This window comes from Peromyscus californicus, unplaced genomic scaffold, assembly GCF_007827085.1.
Source record: "Peromyscus californicus insignis strain IS unplaced genomic scaffold, ASM782708v3 Scaffold_4__1_contigs__length_199733344, whole genome shotgun sequence".
In the NCBI taxonomy this organism is placed as follows: domain Eukaryota; kingdom Metazoa; phylum Chordata; class Mammalia; order Rodentia; family Cricetidae; genus Peromyscus; species Peromyscus californicus.
In genome coordinates this window covers 74,166,339-74,186,633 of record NW_026294562.1, presented here as the reverse complement: position 1 = coordinate 74,186,633, position 20,295 = coordinate 74,166,339, and the positions used below count along the sequence as shown (strand labels likewise).

The 20,295-nt window shown below is 43.0% G+C and overlaps 1 long non-coding RNA gene across 1 annotated transcript; it reads left to right on the top strand.

Annotated features, from left to right (window-relative positions):
- Positions 1-2,764: 2,764 nt before the first annotated feature.
- Positions 2,765-16,550, top strand: LOC128095221 (uncharacterized). Its single transcript, XR_008213187.1, has 4 exons — positions 2,765-2,857; positions 7,896-8,029; positions 9,507-9,681; positions 16,403-16,550. It is a non-coding gene; the product is annotated as an uncharacterized LOC128095221 (long non-coding RNA).
- Positions 16,551-20,295: the final 3,745 nt, after the last annotated feature.

The window sequence follows — 20,295 nt, the reverse complement described above, 5'->3', positions numbered from 1 at the left end:
GGGGGGAGGCTTGACAACTAATGATGGGGCAGGTTCCATGGGCAGCACAGCGTGCAACCCGGGGACCTGATAGTTCCCAGCCTCCAGGCTGCAATTCTTAGCTCCCGAACAGTCTAACTTGTGTTCCCAACTGCCAAGCCTGAGCTTCTAAACTCAGAGCATCCACAGCTCCTGTTTGACAGTCTGAGAGGTATTGTTCTATTGGCCTTCGAGGAGGTCTCCAGAGCTTTTACTGGCTTTGGATTCCAATGCTGAACTCATAAACAGCCCATCTTGTCTCTAAGGGCAGGTTTCCAAACCCCTACATTCCCAGACTGCCAGTGCAGAGCATCTGCAGCTTCTGATGGACAGCTCATAGTCAGTACATAGCCTGTTCTTTGCCATCCCTAGTGATCCACTGGAGACCCTGTGTGCCTGCTGGGATCCCACTCATTGGTAACAATCTCATGTAATCTCAACAGAGGTAAGTCATTCCAGCAGTCAGCAGTGGCCATTAAGTTCTGGAAGAGGTCGGGATAACAACTGGTCCATCTGTGTGGTGTCCCCCATACCCCACCCATGTGTGTATGTGTACAAGTATGTGCAAGTGTGCATACACATATGTGCAGGTCAGAGGACAACTTCATGTGTGTTTTCTGACTCTGAGATGCTGTTCACCATCCATTTATTGAGACATGGTCTCTTACTGGCTTGGAACTTATTGAATATGTAAGGCTGGCTAACTGACCAGTGAGTCCCAGGGATCTTCCCATCTCCATCTTCCCAGTACTGGGATTATAAGCATGTGTCACCACACCTGACTTTTCCTATATAGGCTCTGGGGTTTGAACGCAAGCACTTTGCCAATTGAGCCATCTTTCCAGCTCCCTGGCATTGTGAACTTTGTATATTAGAACATCACATTGTAATGCCAAAGGTTGGGCATGCTTATTTGGTAGGCAGAAAATGCTTCTACCCAAGATACCTGTTACATGCTGATCATTGTAAATCATAGCAAAGAAGTTAAGGTAGGAAGTGGAGCCAAGGTTACTAGTTATTCGATTTTAAGAAACTTGTTTCCTGGGCTATCTGCTTAGACACAATATAATGGCAAGTTTCTTATATTGAAAGTGGAGAAGGGTGTGTTTTAGTTGCTATAAGAAACTGTCCCAAGAAAGGCAACTTAAGGGAGATAGGGCTTATTTTGGCTCACAGTGCAAGGTGCAGTCTGCCACAACTGGGCAAGTTAAGGCAGCAAGAGTTATAAACATCTGGTCATATCTAATGCCCAATCAGGAGGCAGAGAGAGATGAATACATGTTCAGCTTCCCCCTCTCCATTTTATGCATTCTAGAATTGGATCCTTTGCAGCGGGGAATGGTCCTGCCAGACATTAAGATGGGTCCTCCCATATCAAACAGAAACAGGATAATCCCTCACAAGCATGGCCAGAGGCCCACCTTTTAGGTCATACAGATTCTGTACCTTGATACGACACTAATCATCACAGGGAGGCAGCAAGAGAAATCAGATGATATGATCTCATGACTTGATCCTTCGAGGCTGATGTTGAGGATGAAGAGGGCCTACTAGGAAAGCAGGCAATCCCAGAAGCTGAAACAGGCCAGAAAGCAGGCTCCCCTGTGGACCCTCCAGAAAGGACCAGCCCTGCACTCCTCATGCCATCCCTGACCTTGGTAGATTTCTGTTCTAGAGAACTGTCAGACAACAACTATGTGTTCCATCATTTGGTTTGTTACAGCAGCAGTAGCCAACTCGTACATGCTAACCACCTTGCACTCAGGAGGAGCAGCGCTGCTTTTTAACAACCCAGAGTTTAAGATCCCCTTCTCCAAACACATTTCTCCATTTCTGCTCTTCTGTCTTAATGAGCTGCTTAGGTATTCATCATGTTCTTCAGTCTCTGGCTTCCCACACGCATATTTCATTTCCTTCTAATTATGTGAATTTTCTAGCAGAGTTGCTGGCACACGAAAGATACCCACTAAAGCAGTGGTGGTGGTAGTGGTTCTGATTGCCAGCACGCCAAAGGGAAATGTTTATTTATCTATTCTTTTAACCTTCACACAACCTGAAGCAATGCTTCTCTCAAGAGCAGTTTCCTAGGAATCACTTGTGAACTTGAACTGAAAGCATGTTGACAAAAACCAGGAAGACAATTCTTTGAAAAATTGGGTGAGTTTTAATTAAGGAAGTCTTTAAAATATTAATGAAAATGACTCAAACCGCCCTTTTATTTTAAGTTCAAATTTTCAGGCATCATTATGTATGCCTTGTATCTCTTGCTTATTTCTTTGGAAAAATCCAGTGTTTGATCTCTGTCCTTTTCTGATTTTTCATTTCAATAAAAAAAGGCATCCATTTCCATCAATTGTGTCCCAATGCAAACTGAAAACCACCCTTTTATCCTTCAGAAGATGAAATGAATCCATCACTACATACAAATTGTTTAATTAATAACTGCTTCTAATTTAGATTCAGCAGCTCAAGTTGTATTTCTTCAGATGATATTGATTTTAATTTTATTTTCTTCAATATTTTAAAAGAACAGGATGTCCTCATAACTCCAGATTTAATAGCTGTTCCTTCTCTAGAGTCCTTGGTGCCTCTTGAACTTTATTTGTAAGACCTTTGTCATTAACGTGGGAACCTGTCACATCAAGAGCTTGTGAGAACCCAGAATGTAATTAAACCTTGTAAATAGCAGCTCAAGCTTTAGAGTAAAGTGAGGATCCGCCTGCAGGCTCAGCTGGGAGTGGACCGTGGCTTACTTTCTGGTTAGTCTGCTCCTGGCTCTTCCCTGTGCTGCCCCTCTGTACTGATGCCCAGTTAGGAGTCACATGCACACCCTCTCCTGGTGAGTCTGCTGTGGGTCCTTCCCCTGCACTGCCCTTCTACTGTGACTGTATGTGGACCTGGGCTTTTTTTTTTTATAGTCTATTGCGATTTCAGTCTCTCTATTTGTGATGGGGCTGTTTTAGTTGTTGGTCTCTTCTTGGTTTAACTTCAGCGATTCAGATGTATCTAGAACTTCATTTATTTCTTTTACATTTCCCAGATTATTGGAGTATAGGTTCTTATAGCATTTCCCTATTATTTTCTGAGTTTCTTTGTAATGCTTTCCTCTTCATCTCTAATGTTATTAATTTGAGTCTCCTCTTTCTTTCTTTTGGTTAACTTGGCCAAGGATTTACATGCCAGTTAGTATTTATGTCAATTTGACACAAGCTGGAATCATTTGAGAAGAGGGAGCCTCAACTGAAAAACTGCCTCCGTAAGATCAGCAAGTCTGCAGGACATTTTCTTAATTAGTGATTGATGGGGGCAGACCCAGCCCATGGTGAGTGATGCCACACCGGTGTTGGTGGTCCTGGGTGCTGTAAGAAAGCATACTGAGCAACCCATGAGGAGCAAGCCAGTCAGTGGCACTCCTCCACGGCCCTTGTATCAGCTCCTGCCTCTAAGTTCCTGCCCAGTTCTCATTCCTGCGCTGGCTTCCCTCAGTGAACTGTAACTTGGGATATGTAAGACAAATAAGCCCTTTCCTTCCCAAGTTGCTTGTGGTTGTGGCATTTCATCATGGTATGGGCTGCTGAATAGATGCACATTTGCTGGCGTTTGGGTGGAATATTATAGGTATATGTTAGGTCCATTTAATGTCTGAAGTAATTTGATTCCTATGTATCTCTGTTTATTTTTTGATCAGATGATTCCCCCCACTTTCAAAAGTTGGGTATTTACATCACCTACTTGTAGCTGGAGAGCTTCTCTCCAGGTCCAACCAAGTCCCCACAGTCCCACAACCCACCTACAAAATAATCACTCAGACGCTTATATTACTTATAAACTGTATGGCAGTCGCAGGCTTCTTGTTATTTACTTCTTCTATCTTAATCTATATGTTGCCACGTGGCTCGTGGCTTACCGGTCCTTATATCTCGCTTGTCATGGCGGCTGCTGGCAGCTCTCTCTCTGCCTCAGCCTTTCCTGTTCCCTCAATTCTCCTCTCTGTTAGTCCTGCCTATACTTCCTGCCTGGCTACTCAGTGTTTTACTTATTAACCAATCAGAGCAACACATTTGCCATACAGAACATCCCACACCTACTGTTACAGAATTGGGGTTAATCTGTGTTTTAAAGTCCAGGACTATATATTTTTTTAATTGGATACATCAGGAATTGGTGCATATATGTTTAGGATTGAAATGGTCATAGGACTTGAGAGAATCAAGCTGGTACTGACCTGGAAGCCCTGATAGTATTTGGAAGGTACTATGCAAGCTACCAAGTGAGAAAAATAATCTATAGTCCTACCAAGCTGTAAAGCCTGTGAACTACAATAACCAGCCCAGCAAAATGTCACCAATGGTGTAACAGTGGCACTTATATCATGGGGTAACTAATAGCTGTCTAATCAGATTTAAGGTTGATTCAAAATGAGGGAATTCATGCCTAGTACTGTAAGCCTGGGAAGAACCACCTGTAGCTGAAGAGGTTATAGACTCTGAAAGAAACATGCCACTGTCACTTTGCTAAATCAGCACAGCTCCAAAGTGCATTGCCGCTCATTTTTCCTAATTTTAAGGGTTTTTTGGTGTATGTGAGTGTTTTGCCTGCATGTCTGTGGAACCCTTGTGTGTCTGGTGCTTGCAGATACAAGACGAGGGTGTCAGTTCTCCTGGAACTGAGTTATGGGCATCATTGTAGGTGCTGGGAATTAGATCTGGATCCTCTGGAAATCAGCAAGCATTCTTAACTACCAAGTCATTTCTGCTGTCCCCTCAATATTTATTCTTGTACCCAGAGTTAAGTGCAGCTTTCATCCTCAATAAACAACTTAGCTTCCTTTTGCAGCTTATAGAGGCTATTATAGAAATACACTACTGGTTAAAAGTGCAGAGAACGAATAACTGTGGGGAATTTAGCCCCAACTGATGTCTACAACATAATTCCTACACCTAATGCTCAGGAATATTGAGGGTGGAAAGATTGTGAGAACCAGATGACCAGTATAACTGCTGGAAGATAGTATCATCTAGACATGACAGGGATGCTGGACCCATGAACTCCCAACAATATGGTAGTCTATACAAGACATGCATGATTGTACAAGTCCACATGCTAACATGGGTGAGGAAATTTTCTACAAGGCCCCCTTCCTTGATAAAGTGCTACAGGTAGTCTGTAGTTACTAAGGGAAAAACAATCAGTTTTTTTCCCAGAGATGAGTGAGTCCCTTGATAGATTTATCAATCCTAAGTGGTCAACTCTAAATACATATGCATAGGGACAATGCTAATTGAACTCAGTAGGTTTATATATGTATGTATAAAATAAAGGAACATTTAGAAATCAGGGTGAGTATCTTCTGGGAACTACCATACTTCCCATTATCACTGGAATAACCCTATTATTTTTTCCTTCAATCTGTTGTTATAGTAGGTCATAGTTATAGATATTCCAGTGCTGAATTATCCTTGCACTGGCGGGATATCCCAAATATTTTGTAGTGTGCTTTTGATAGAGCCAAATGCAATTTCCTTATATTCAACATTTTTACGTCTATGTTCACAGATGAGATGATATTGTTGTCCAGTTTTTGTTTTGAGACATCACAAAGTGAGTACTCTTACCTCTTTCTCATTCTCTGGAAAGTTTGGAGAACATCAAGGAACTTACCTGACAATTCTGCCAGGCCTTCCCGGAGCTCAGCTTCCTCATGGGTCATGTGAACACCAATATTATGATTCTGAGATTTAACTGATGAGGTGTGTGATGGTCAAACTTGATTGCCAACTTGACTACATTTGGAAGTAAAAAAACTTAAGTAGTGGGCACACCTGTGAGGGATTTTTCTTGGTTGGATATTTAAGGTTGGAGACCTACCTTAAATCTGGATCATTTGAGGTCAGCAGATCCACTCTTAACTCTGGGCTGCATCTTCTGGTGGCAGCCCACACACATAAAAGAAGAAGGAAAAAGAAATATTGTGCCATCTACCATAAGGAGAGGCTTCTTAAATGCGTATTAAAAGATACTCTGTTCTTTTTCCGTCCTTTTACCCTAAGTTGGTGTCTGTCCTTGATGGCAAGGCATATTTCTTGGAAGCAGCAAAAATATAGATCCTGCTTTCTAACCCAATATGTTAATTCTTTTTTTTCTTTTTTCTTTATTTATTTTTCTATTGTCAGCTTGATACAGTATAAATTCTTATCCTATTAGTGAAATGTTTCATTGAGGCTTGCCCAGTAATTGAGTAAAACCGAGACTTATTATAAGCCACAGTCATCCCAGGGTCCCCCCTGCTATATAGCCTCCCTGGTTCTGTGGGTTGCAGTCTGATTGTTCTTTGCTTTATATCTGGTATCCATTTATGAGTGAGTACATACCATGTTTGTCCTTCTGGGTTTGGGTTACCTCACTCAGGATGATATTTTCTAGTTCCATGAATTTGCCTGCAAATTTCATGCTGACATTGTTTTTCTCTGCTGAGTAGTACTCCATTGTGTATATGTACCACATTTTCTTAATCCATTCTTCTAAATATAACACCAGCAGCACAGACACTGGGCACAACAATTAATAAATGGGACCTCTTGAAACTGAGAAGCTTTTGTAGGGCAATAGACATGGTCAATAAGACAAAAAGACATCCTACAGAATGGGAAAAGACCTTCACCAACCCCACATCTGACAGAGGACTGATCTCCAAAGTATATAAAGAACTCAAGAAACTAGATATCAAAATACTGAACAATCCAATTAAAAAATGAACTAAAGAGCTAAACATAGAATTCTCAAAAGAAAAATTACAAATGGCTGAAAGACATTTAAAGAAATGCTCAACATCCTTAATCATCAGAGAAATGCAAATCAAAATGCCCGTCAACTGAAGAATGGATTAAGAAAATGTGGCACCAATGTGTTAATTTTCATCTTTTTATTGGAGAATTGAGACTGTTGAAACTGATCATTATTGAATAATGCTTATTTATTGCTGTGGGACGTTCTGTATGGCAAATGTGTTGCTGATTAGTCAATAAATAAAACACTGATTGGCCATTGGCTAGGCAGGAAGTGTAGGCGGGACAAGGAGAAGAATAAAGCTGGGAAGTGGAAGGCTGAGTCAGAGAGACACTGCCAGCTGCCACGATGAGAAACAGCATGTGAAGATGCCGGTAAGCCACGAGCCACGGTATAGATTTATAGAAATGGATTAATTTAAGCTGTAAGAACAGTTAGCAAGAAGCCTGCCACGGCCATACAGTTTGTAACCAATATAAGTCTGTGTTTACTTGGTTGGGTCTGAGCGGCTGTGAGGCTGGCAGGTGAGAGAGATTTGTCCTGACTGTGGGCCAGGCAGGAAAACTCGAGCTACAATTTATTCCTGTTACTTTGTTGCTGTGGTGTTGTTTTCTTTTTTCTTTCTTTTTTTTTTTTTTTTTTTTTTTTTTTTTTGGTTTTTCGAGACAGGGTTTCTCCGTTTAGTTTTGGTACCTGCCCTGGATCTCACTCTGTAGACCAGGCTGGCCTCAAACTCACAGAGATCCACCTGGCTCTGCCTCCTGAGTGCTGGGATTAAAGGCGTGCATGCACCACTGCCGCCCTGCGTGGTGTTGTTTTCTTAAACCTCCTTTGGTTTCCTGTTCTAGGATTATATTCCTTGTGCTCTCCTGGGTGTGTTATCAAAGCCTTCACACACATCCCACAAGCTCCTGAAATCTGGTTTTAAGTCACCTCATTTTATAGATTACTAATGTTTGGAGAAAACAAAGAACTTGCCCAGGGTCACAGATATATATATATATATATATATATATATATATATATATATATATATATATATATATATATTTAATTCTTAAGTTTATTTCCTTAATTTGATCAACCCACAGGCTCACTAGAGAAAAGCTGGCAGAAATTTCAAAGGTTCTCTCTCAGAGAAAGAGACTGTGAACCTGGAAATGGTCTGGGAGCACTGAGCTGGAGCTGTCCCCACGGTGGCTGGAGCAGCATGGTATGTGCCAGGGTGAGTGGTCGTGATTTTCCTGATCACTATTTTCTCTGGGTCATTCACCATGCAGTGCCCTGTCACACAAGGTAGCACACTGGACCTTGGCATCTATGCTAAAGAAATATAACCTATTGTAGATCCAAAGTCCCAATTCAGTCTGTTTGTCCCCAGCTGTCATTTCTCTGTAGGGGAATATTATTTTAAGGTGTGTTACTTTTGTTTATGTTGCATTTGTTTAACTCTGTGAAGCTGTGTTACTGTGCCTGTCTAAAAAACAGTACTGTGTTACTGATGGTCTAATAAAGAACTGAATGGCCAATAGTGAGGCAGGAGATGGCAGGTAGAGAGGATAAATAGAAGGAGAAATCTGGGACAGAAAAAAAAAAAGAAGTAGCCAGAGAAGGAGGAGGACATTGGGGAACCAGTCACCCAGCTACACAGCAAGCTATGGAGTAAGAGTAAGATTTACAGAAGTAAGAGAATGGGGAAAGCCCAGAGGCAAAAGGTAGATAATTTGAATTAAGAAAAGCTGGCTAGCAACAAGCCAACCTAAAGTCAGGCAATCATAATTAGGAATAAGCCTCTGTGTATGATTTATTTGGAAGCTGGGCAGTGGGCCCCCCAAAAGAGTAATAAAAAAGCCAACAACATTTCTCTATTTAAAAAAAAAATGGGCAAAGAGTCAATAAAAATAGCATGCTGTTAGAACACCATGAGAGAAGACTCTAACATGCTTAACTTTGTTAGAAATTAGAGACATAAAACATGAGTATATGAGCAACAGAAATTGGACTTGCTGGGTTTTGTTTTGTGCTTTTTTTCTTTTTTCTTTGGGGGGGGCACAAAGGTGGGAGAGTGGACCTGGGAGGAGTGGGAAGCAAGTGTGGTCGGGGTATATTATATGAAATTCCCAAATAATTGATAAAAACAGTGTGTTGGGGGAAACAAAACAAAACCTGACAGTGTCTGTGCCGTCTGCTGCAGAGGTCAACAGACACCCTCTACAGTCTACAGAAAGGAGAGCTGATTAATGGGGCTTGTTAGCCAGAGTAACTGGTGTTACAAAAGCCACAGCCTCGGCCCCATGAGAATAACAGATGCCAAACCCGAAGAGCTCGCTACTCAGTCCTATCACTAATAAAGGTTATGAAAGTTTTGAGTGACTTTCCAAAATTTACGTCTTACTGCTTCTTTTGGGTTGGTTAAAGAAGGGAAAATGAATCAAATTGCTAGTTTGGCAAGTTCTTGCATAAGATGTAGAGGATATGAAAGACAGGAGCTCAGCTGCAGAAGGGTTATTTTTATTAATTTTTAATTTTGATTAATATTTTTATTTTATTCATTCTTTGAAATTTTTATATACTGTTTTTTGATCATATTCACCCCAACACTCCCTTCAACTTCTTCTAGATCCACTCCCACTTCCCTGAGCCCCCAACTTGTTTTTTAACTAACCCACTGACTCAGATTTGTGCTGTCCATGTATTTCCAGGTGTGAGACCATTCACTGGAGTGTGATTGATCTTCCTGGAGCTACCCCCTTAAAGAAAACTGACTCTTCTTCCTCCTGAGGCCATCAACTGTTGGTAGTTCCTCAGTTAGGGGTGAAGTCTCGTGAACCACGTTCTACTTTACAACAGAGTCCTGGCTGGCTTGATCTTGTACAGGTCTTGTGCTGGTTGCTGTGGGTTCATGAGAGCAGGGTCCTGTCATGTCCAGGATGTCTTCCCCAACCTCTGTCTTTTTCTCTTTTTCCTTTTCCTTTTTTTCTCTTTCTTTTTTCTTTCTTTCTTTTTTTTGAGACAGGGTTTCTCTGTGTAGCTTTGCACCTTTTCTGGAATTCACTCTGTAGCCCAGGCTGGCCTCGAACTCACAGAGATCTGCCTGCCTCTGCCTACCGAGTGCTGGGCTTAAAGGCATGCGCCACCACTGCCCAGCCCAACCTCTGTCTTTTACACTCTTTCCTAATCCTCTCCCAAGATGGTCCCTGGGCCATGGTGAGGGTGTGATATAGAGCCTGTTTGTGTCTGAGCATTCCATTGTCACTGATTTTCCAGTTAAGTTTCTCAACAGTTGTGATGAGAGAAATTACCAGAAAGGGAATACCTGAGAATGATATTAAGATGTTTTATCACAGACAGGCAGGATGTCCAGGAGCCTAACAGTATTGCTTCTGGAAGGCAGTTCTTCAAGGGGCCAGTGATGCTTTAATTGTCTTATGTTTAAAATAGCAGCCTGAATTTGATTAACATAGTTTCTAGAGCCAGCTCTCCAATCCTTCATGGTGATCTACAGGTAACTTCTATGAGACTGATGTTTTGATAGATACCTCCATCATTACAAACATTTATTGAATGACTCCAGTTTGGCTCTTTATTGAAATTCTTAAATGGCAATGAGTCTATATGAGTTAATTTTCCCATCTCTGGGACAAAATGCCTGGTAGAAGCAATTTAAGGGGAGGGAGTATTCTTAGTTCATGGGCTCTGGAATGTCAATCTACCATGGGTAGACATGGTGCTTCATATCATGTATATTAGAGAAACAGAACTGATAGAATGATAATATAAATATTTAAATTCATATTATTGTTAGATATAGATATTGATACAGGCTTATAGGCTGTGGTCTAGCTGTCTCATGATCAAAAGTCCAAGAATCTAATAGTTGTTCAGTTCATGAGGCTGGATGTCTCAGCTGGTCTTCAGTATGCATTAGAATCCCTAAGAAGTAGGCTCTAATGCCTGTGAAGGAATGGACTCACCAGTGAGAGTGAGGGCAAGCAGGCAAACAGCAAAAGCTTCCTTTTTCCATGTCCTCAGTATTGTTTGCCACCAGAAAGTGTGGCCCAGATTAGTGTGGGTCTCCTGACCTCAGATTATCTGAATTTAGAGAGGGTCTTTCCACATCAAATGATCTGATCATAGTTGTGCCCCAGCTGCTTGGACTTTAGTTAGTTACAGATGTAGTCAAGTTGATAGCAAAAACAGCCATCAGACCATGGCCACCATGAAGCAGAGAAAGGAAGTACAAGAAGTACCCAAAGCAAGGTGAAGCAGCCCACCCCCCTCCCAGTGATCTACTTCCACCTGTGAGGCCCCCACCTGCTACCTTCAACTACCTTGAAATAATGATGTTGTATTATGAATATATCGATGGATAGTCCATTCATTAGGTCTGAACTCTCATGATGTAATCATCCCTAGAAATGGCCTCACAGACATACCCAGAGGTTTGCTTTACTAATCTCTTAGGTGATTCTCAAGTCCAGACAAATTAACAATCATGATTAACCATTGTAAGCCTGGTTGTCTGGGGGTGGACACTTGATATAATGATGCTAAAGATATAGTCTCTGTCTTTCCACAAGCTGAACCCTAGTGGAAGGATGACAGGCATGCTCATTGTCATATATCCCTGCCATTTGGTTGGCCAGTGTGGAGACCATGTGAAGATTCCATTTGAAATCAGTAGAAAATAAAACCACCACGATCAATTCAGTGTCTGTGATAGACGGGCTAGAGAGGATGCTATCGCACACTTCCCCTCTCTGATTCAGGAAGCTTAAGTGAAGGCTATCTTAATACAGCTGGTGCTGAGGAGCTCAGGAAAGATGCAGACATCCCCAGTGCTTAGTCCCATGGAGGTGGGCAGATCGTCTCCATCCCGCCAGGGGTTGATGTGATCCCTTAAGAGCGGACCATGCCCATGTCCTGCAGCAGGAGGCTGCATCCCTCCCTAGCTGGACACACAGAGTGGTAGCTTGTCTAGGGACATGCTGTAGGAGGCAAGCACAGTGCTGCGTGGGGACTGACTGCACACAGCTTCCTAGGCCAGCAGGGAGCCCTCCCTGGGATCCAGAAATCTTGTAGAGCTTGTTAGGTGGAGAAGTTCTCTTTACAATCTGATGAAGCGGGTTGTCACTTACAATAATGCCGCTTTCAGGAGCCTCTAGGTTTGCTGATGGGCCTGGATTATAGACTTCTCACTCATCAACTTGTCCTGGCATATAGGTTTTAGCATAAGAACTGTAACAATAATTTGTTTTTCAAAATTTAAGAAGAAATTCATACTGAAGTTAAAATGGAATCTTAAGGAATTTCTTTAAAAAATAAAATAAAAATAAGACAAGACCGGAGGGATGGTTCAGGCAGTCAAGTCCTTGACTTGCAAGTGTGAGACCCGCAGCTTGATTCCCAGAACTTACATGAGAATCTGGGCGTGGTGGGGTAAGTTTGTAAGCACAGCGCTGGATAGGTGGAGACAGGTATCTTAGTCATCATTCTATCGCTGTAAAGAGACCCCATGACCAACGCAACTTAGAAAGAATTTAGTGTGGGGCTGGCTTAAAGTTTCAGGGTCGGTCCGTGATCATCACGGCAGGAAACATGGCAGCAGCCAGGTAGGAATGGTGCTCAAGCAAGAGCTGAGAGCTACATCCTGATCCATAGGCAAGAGATGAGAGAGAGAGAGAGAGAGAGAGAGAGAGAGAGAGAGAGAGAGAGAGAGAGACAGACAGACAGACAGACAGACAGACAGACAGTGACAGACTGACTCTGACTGGGCCTGGCATGGGGTTCTAAAACCTCAAAGCCCACCCCTGGTGACACACCTCTTCCAACAAAAACACACCTCCTAACCCTTCTCAAACAGTTCTGCCAAATGGGGACCAAACATTTAAATATGTGAGCTTATGGGGCTGCTCTCCTTCAAACCACCACAACAGGTATCCCTGGGGATCTCTAGTTAGCCAGCACAGTCTGTTTGGTGAGTTCTAGGCCAGTGAGAGACTCTATCTCACACACAAAATGGATGGAAGCTGAGGACCTGAGGTTGCTCCCTGGCTTCCACATGTATGGGTAAATGTGGTGCGTGTGCACCCCCTTACACATGTGCCTGCACACACCCTTCCCCCCCACACATCATGTATAGAAGACAGAAAAGAGAAGAACCTAATGTGGAGATGGATTTACAAATACAAAAAAAGACAATAAAGAAGACGGTCTTAGGAGCACACCTCATACCCTGGAGCCATCTCCTTCTTCCGAGTTTTGTGTTCTAGCTCAGTGGAATTTTCTGAATCTAACCACCTCCACCCAGAGTCCCTAGTGTTCTTATTTTCAGTCTAGATCTTGCTCACTCCCTCCATTCCAGGCATCCAATCTCCTGCCTTGACTAATGTCTGTCTGTCCCTCTGCTCCATACCAGTAACTCTTCCATTCTTCCACTCTTGTGTTGAAGTGCCACATGCTCCCTGAGTTCTACTGGTCTCCTGTTTCAGACAGGAAGAAGCCTCATCTTTGCCCTGCTCCAGGTTCATCTTCCCCTGCCCTGGTTTTCTTTGTGGCATTTCTCATTATCCAATAGCCTCGATTCTATTTCCATATCGTCTTTGGTGGTTACCATTCCTAGTTGAAATGTAGGCTCTCTCATCACAGGGTTTTATCTGTGATTCATGGATGTAGCCCAGCACCTGGAGTGGTCCCTGAATATGGAAGGCCTAGCGTGCATTTTCTAGATGAATGAGTGAGTGCATGAATGAATGCATGAACATGCATATTGCCATGGAAGCAGGGAGCAGCCAGTGATTATCACAGAGACTGTTTTTATCGCTAAAATTCGACTTTGGGTTAGGAGTTTTCCAGACAGATGGAGGATGAAGAGGGGGAGGAAGTGGGCTGCTTTCCTGGTAGAGGGGACAGCAATGATAAAAGCACAGGATTCCGGAAGAGGGAATTGAAGGAAGCACACTTGTTCCAGTGACACTTTTATGACATCTTATCTGTCCTCAGACTCCTTATCTTAAATGACTCATCATATTCTTCTGAAGTCTGTTTTGTAGAAATTGTGAACTCTGAGTCAAAGCTGCTCTGACAACCGTGTTCCTGTCAGAAGTTTGAGGCATGAAAGCTGAAAATGCAGGGTATCCTCACACGATAGTCAGAAACACAAAATAAACGTGCTGCTATGTGCGGATACTGATTGTATCACACAGGGAGAGGAGATAAAAATGGCGTGGAGGGTTTCTCCACCCTCAACTGTGATGTCTTGTAGAGTTGGACTACATCCACTCTGCATCTCAGAGTCCTGTGAGAGGATGCCATATGGCATGTTGGCTTGACCTTTCACACTGGGGATCCAAATACATAGATGGTATAGTAAATCTAAATCTCTTATATAATAGTAAGTGAAGACCAAGGATTCTCATGCCTAGAAGTTAAATGATGGCAGAAATAAAGAAAAGGTGTCATGTGGTATGGTAGAGAAAGTACTATATTTTGAGTTCTGAGTCTAGGGTTAAATCTTGGAACCATCCAATGACCTTGACCAAATGGCTTCCCTTTCCTGAGCTTAGGTTATTTTCATAATGAACAATAGATTTCTTAGGCTAAGGAGATGACTTAGTAGGTACGGCACTTATCTAACAAGAATAAGGACCCTAGATGAGATTCCCAGAATCCACATAAAAAGCCAAGTATGGTGGCACATACCTATAACCCAGTGCTTTATGATGGAGTGGAGACAGGAGAATCCCTGGAAGCTCATGGGCCAGCTGGCCCAGTCCAAACGGCTAAAGTTCCAGGCTAAGGAGAAACACTGTCTAAAACTAAAGGTAGAAGGTGTCTGAGGACCAATACTTGAGGTTGACCTCTGACCTCCACACACAGGCTGAGCATCCATGTACATACCTCCCACCCCCCCGACATGCACCCCCCCCACATGCCCCACACACATGCAGTCCCCACACAAAGACACAGAAAACAAATAAAACTGCAACAGATCTCTTCTATCAATAAGGCCCAACAGAGGTGTTCAAAACTTGTTAATAATACAGAAACCTGGGAGTTATGATTCAGGCAGACATGCGCAAACATTTTGTAAATAAAAAAAAAAAGCTAAATCTAGGAAATATTAGTCAAAATGATAGACCATGAAGATTACATAAAGAGATGATGGTGCCCTGAGAACACCATTTTATATTCTCTAAGTTATTGATGAAGTTTGCATGCTCTACAACAACACTGGTTCACTTGGGATGGAAGAAGGATGCCATATGCCTTGTTGCAGAATGGAGTCATTAGAAAAATCAACAGTTCATGGGCAAGCCCCCATGGGTAGGAATGGTTGACTGATAATGTTTTGCTGCGTTCATTATCCCCACCTCTTCCGAAGACATTGGCTGAGGAGAAATAAGGAGAATAGCAGTGTAGGAAAGAAAGTTTCCTTAAATGACCTGTGACTGACACTTCTCATGCTAGCTACCTTGTCATTACCTCTTGCCAGCTACTACCCAACTTCCGACCTTCTGGGGCCTGGGGGAAGTGGAGTCTACTGAGAGGGGATGGCAGAACCTGATTTACTCCCCCACTTTTTTTTAAAGATTTATTTATTTATTATGTATATGGTATTCTGCCTGTATGTATGCCTGCATGCCAGAAGAGGGCACAAGATCTCATTATGGGTGGTTGTGAGCCACTGTGTAGTTGCTGGGAATTGAACTCAGGACCTCTGGAAGAGTAGTCAGTGCCCTTAACCCCTGAGCCATCTCTCCAGCTCCCTGATTCACCCTTCTAAGGATCCAAATAACAGAGAGTAATCTCTGACCTCATCTATCACTCCTGTTTTTATTGCCCTTCTAGTTGATGCCACACTATATGACAAAAGCCACTTAGGAAAGGAGGAACTTCTGGCTCACAGTTGGAGGGTGCAGTCCATTGTGGTGAAGAGGCTATGGCAGCAGCAGCTTGAGGCAGCTGACTACATTGTGCCCCATGGTCAGGAAGAAGAGAGTGATAAATGTCGGTGTGCTTCCTTCTTTTTATTTAGTCTGGGCTCCAGCCCATGGCATGGGGCTGTCTAAATTCAGAGTGAGTTTTCCCACCTCAACTAACCAAAGCACATGCCTCACAGATGGGCCCAAAGGTTTGCTTCCATGGTGATACTAAATCCCATTAAATTGATAATCGTAACCATCACATACATGTCCACCCCTAACAATACATGAACAAGATTTAGGAAATACTTTTCTAGGTACTCAAGGAGGAGGACTAGATGCCTATATCAACATACAAGTTCAAAGCATTTTTTAGAGTCCAGGAATGAAGTACACTGGGCTTTGATTGAGTGCATCTTACAAGGTGGTGAGTGGTAAGACTTGAGCATAAAAGAGACAAAACACAAATGGAAGTATTTACACATTGTAAAGTACCAGAAAAATGCTGGTCCTAAGTTTCCACATTCCAGAGTCACTCATAGACCAGGGGAGACAGTGTGTATCTAAGGTTGTTCTGTGGGTGATACCAAGTGCTGGCAATTGTGCAGACTGAAGGGGGAGCATCGTCAGTTTCCAGAAGACTCACACACTGCTGCTGCTTGGTCTCTCCTTAGGGAAACTGGATATGCACATCTCTAAGGCCAGCACTCCCACTTTGACAGGAATGTCTGTTGTCCTCACGGAGTCTGGGCAAGGATAGTCCTGACGTTGTTGACAAGAAGAAAGGGCTGGAGAGAATCGAAACAGCCAGGGCAGTAGGAGGAATGGGTAAGTGTGGCAAACACATAGCACATAATGCCTCACCGCAGGCATGTATATTCTCCTAGTGAAGTGCAAAAGCCCAATAGAAAAGGACTTGGAGTTTTCAAAAGTCCATGCCAGACCCGCTCACCCTCCCTCCCTCCCTGCCCCTGCCCCCTCTCTGTCTCCTGCCCGCCAATCAGGATGTAAGCTCTCAGCTACTGCTCCAGTGCCTGCCTGCCTGTTTGCTATCATGCTTCTGCCATGATGATCAATCATGGACTCACCCTCTGAAACTGTAAGCTAGCCCCCAATTAAAGTCTTTCTTTTGTAAGTTGGCTTAATTGTGGTGTCTCTTCACAGCAATAGAACAGTAACCAAGACATATACTTTATGCTGAATTGTCAAAATTTGCATGCAATTACATCTATGTAAAGTTTAAAAACACAAGACTAAGTGATATAACCTGAGTATGTGACATACATAATAAAATTAAGAAATAGATTAAGATATGGAAGGGCAAGGACGTGATAAATTTGAAATACTGGCTGCCTGCTAGGGGGTGGGGTGAGTAAATGGTGAGGCACCTTGGGGATGCCATGATATTGGTTATCAGACAGTCGATAGTAGGTTACCAAGTATTCGTATTTTATTAGCCCTAATACTCTTTATATTTGAGAACTGATAAATCTTCAACAGATAATACTGAGTGTAAAAAAGTATAAAGTCAAACAAAACACTCAGCAAAATCCCATTTGTGGAAAATCATCCCTGAATGAGTGACATGTTGTTAGGGGATGCCCCTAATGTCAATAAAGTCATACAGGTGGGAACATGTGTGCAGACAGTGCCCCTAATGTCAATAAGGTCATACAGGTGGGAACATGTGTGCAGACAGTGCCCCTAATGTCAAACAGGTGGAGCATGTGCACAGACAGCGTAAGGGAATGGGGTAAGGGTTGGGTAAGGGAACAACAGAAAATAATATATTGAAACACTGTTGATAAAAATGGACCACTTGCAGGCCTTTGATGTTCCCTGGACTGACTCAACGTGGTTAATCACATTGTTCTGTGAAGTCCCAAAGGGAAAGAAACCTTGCTCTGCAACCTGGAATGGTCAAAGTCCAGAGGAAAAGGAATTCCCCTGGACGCTTGAGTGCTGAGAACAGGACAGCTGGCTTCCCTTGGAGAAGTATGTGTGTGGTGTGGTGTGGTGTGTGTGTGTGTGTGTGTGTGTGTGTGTGTGTGTGTGTGTGTGTGTAGGGTGCAGGTAATGAGGAAGCCACAGTGTCTTTAATAATGTAATTTCAAAGGACAGACAGGACACCATCATTCCTACCACATTCTATTTGTTATAAGCAAGTAATAAGAACAGCCCACACTCGAGAAAAGGAGAATCATCTTAGTGAAGAGGAGCCAAGGCTGTGTGGATGTATTTTAAAACCTACATGAGGTCTCTCTCTCACACAGACAGACAGATAGACACACACACACACACACACACACACACACACACACACACACACACACACACACATACTCTCTCTCTCTCTCTCTCTCTCTCTCTCTCTCTCTCTCTTTCGGGAGGGGGGGGACAGAGACAGAGAGACACAGAGACAGAGAGACAGACACACACACTCAGGGGGATAGAGACAGAGACACAGAGACAGAGACAGACACACACTTGGGGGGATAGAGACAGACACACAGAGACAGACAGACAGACACACACACACACACTTGGGAGGGAAGGAGGGGGATAGAGGCAGAAAGACACAGAGAGAGAGAGACAGAGAGACAGACAGACAGATACACACACACACACACACACACACACACACACACACACACACACACGACAATGGCACAAAGTTAAGAGACAGAATTAGAAGAAATGTCCCCCAGCTTAGACTCAACCTTCTGATGTTGTGACACAGCCCCACAATCTACTGAATGCACACTGGAGAACCACAGGATCAAATTACAAACAAAAAATTGCCAAAAGTCTCATAATGTTTTAAAATACATTTGTGGTTCTGTGTTGTACTACATAGCTATCCTGGGTCACGTTTGGACAGCCCTGGTTTAAAGTAAAATAAATATATGAATCAACAAACTTTGGAATATTTTACCCATGTACTTTTAAAAATAAAAGTAAGTCTTGGAATATTTTTTTGAGATTTATTTTATATGTGTGAGTATTTAGCCTGCATGTATGTGTTGCATCATGTGAGTGCCTGGTGTCCTCAGAGGTCAGTAGAAGATGTTGGATCACCTGGAACTAGAGTTACAGATGGTTGTGAGCTACCATGTAGGTACTAAGAACCACACTTGGGCCCGTTTTAAAGAACAATTACTCTCAACCACTGACCCATCTCTCCAGTCCCAAGTTACTGAGTTATTAAAAGCATTTTGAGTAACATATCTTTACCGACAGTTCAAAAATACTGGGGCCCATCCTGCAAATGAGTAAAAACATTGTGCTCAGATGAGGAGACCCCAGCCCCAGGAAACACCAGGTCAGGATTCCCTTCCTCCTCCCCCACCTTCTTTGGTGATGGACATCCTTCATTTAGACACATTTACAGCTTAGAGAGGTCCTCATTGAGAGGATGCCCTTTACCAGCAGATCACTGTGTGAAGCAGAATTGCTCATTTCCCATAGGTCAGGAACTGCTGCTCACCTTTGGCCGTGTGGCCTTCAAATCTGGGACTCTACCTTCTGCTTTCTCTCTTTTTATTATTATTCCTCGAGGTATTTCTTCTATGCTCTCCAGACCCGGCTGCTCCTGTGCCCCCGTCTTTGGTGATCCTATCATAAGATGAGCTTGTCTCCTCTCACGGTTTTAACTATCACACATGAACCAACCCCAGCCAAGTGCACTCTGCAAAGCCCAGCTCTCCTGAGGGGCTCTGGCCTCTATACACACAGATGCCAGAACTTTCTCTTCCGCCAAACACGTCTCAAGGGTAATTCTTACCTTCTCTGCTGTCCTTCTTTGTTCCTATCTTACCAGGTCATTCCACTAGCTAGTCCAATGAGGAAACAGAGTATCACCCAAGTTTTTCTTTGACTAGTTTCAAATGACAGCCTTTATTCAGAAGAGGGGAAGAGAACACCCCTCTGCAGTTCGACCATGGTGGTTAGCAGTAGCCTCCAGGCATCTTGAAATACACCAGCAGAGGCTGCTGGGCTCAGTCTGGTGTCCAGAAGAAGGTACAATAATCAAGAGCTTCTAGGCTCAGACTGTGCATCAGAAGCACTAGGTATTATTACTTTTTTGTTATTTTCATTTTGGATCCCTACTTTAAATCTTGTTTATAGTTATTTCAAGTTGCTTCAGATCTTTTGTAAGGCAAGAGAGATTTAAAATGTGAATGATGCTTCCCAGGTTCCTCTACAACAATAAGCCAGCTTCCATCAGTCCCACCAGCCACTACCCCACTCACTAGTTTGCTAGTCATTTATTGGGCACTTGTTATGGGCTAGGTGTTGTGCAAGGCTCCTATGATAAGATCTCTCATGGAGTTTAGTCTAGTGGTAATTTTACTGGGTAAACTGAGGCACAGAGAACTAAATGTGACTTACCTACTGAGGTAGAAATAGGTAGGTGCTTGGGAAGATGGGATGAAGGCTGGAGAGTGGGCAGGGAACAATGCATGGGAGGTAAACCCTCCGAATGAGGAGCAAGGCTGCACACAGAAATACATTATAAAATCTGCTTGCAAAAAGAGTACCAAGGCTATTAGTTTCACCAGGACTA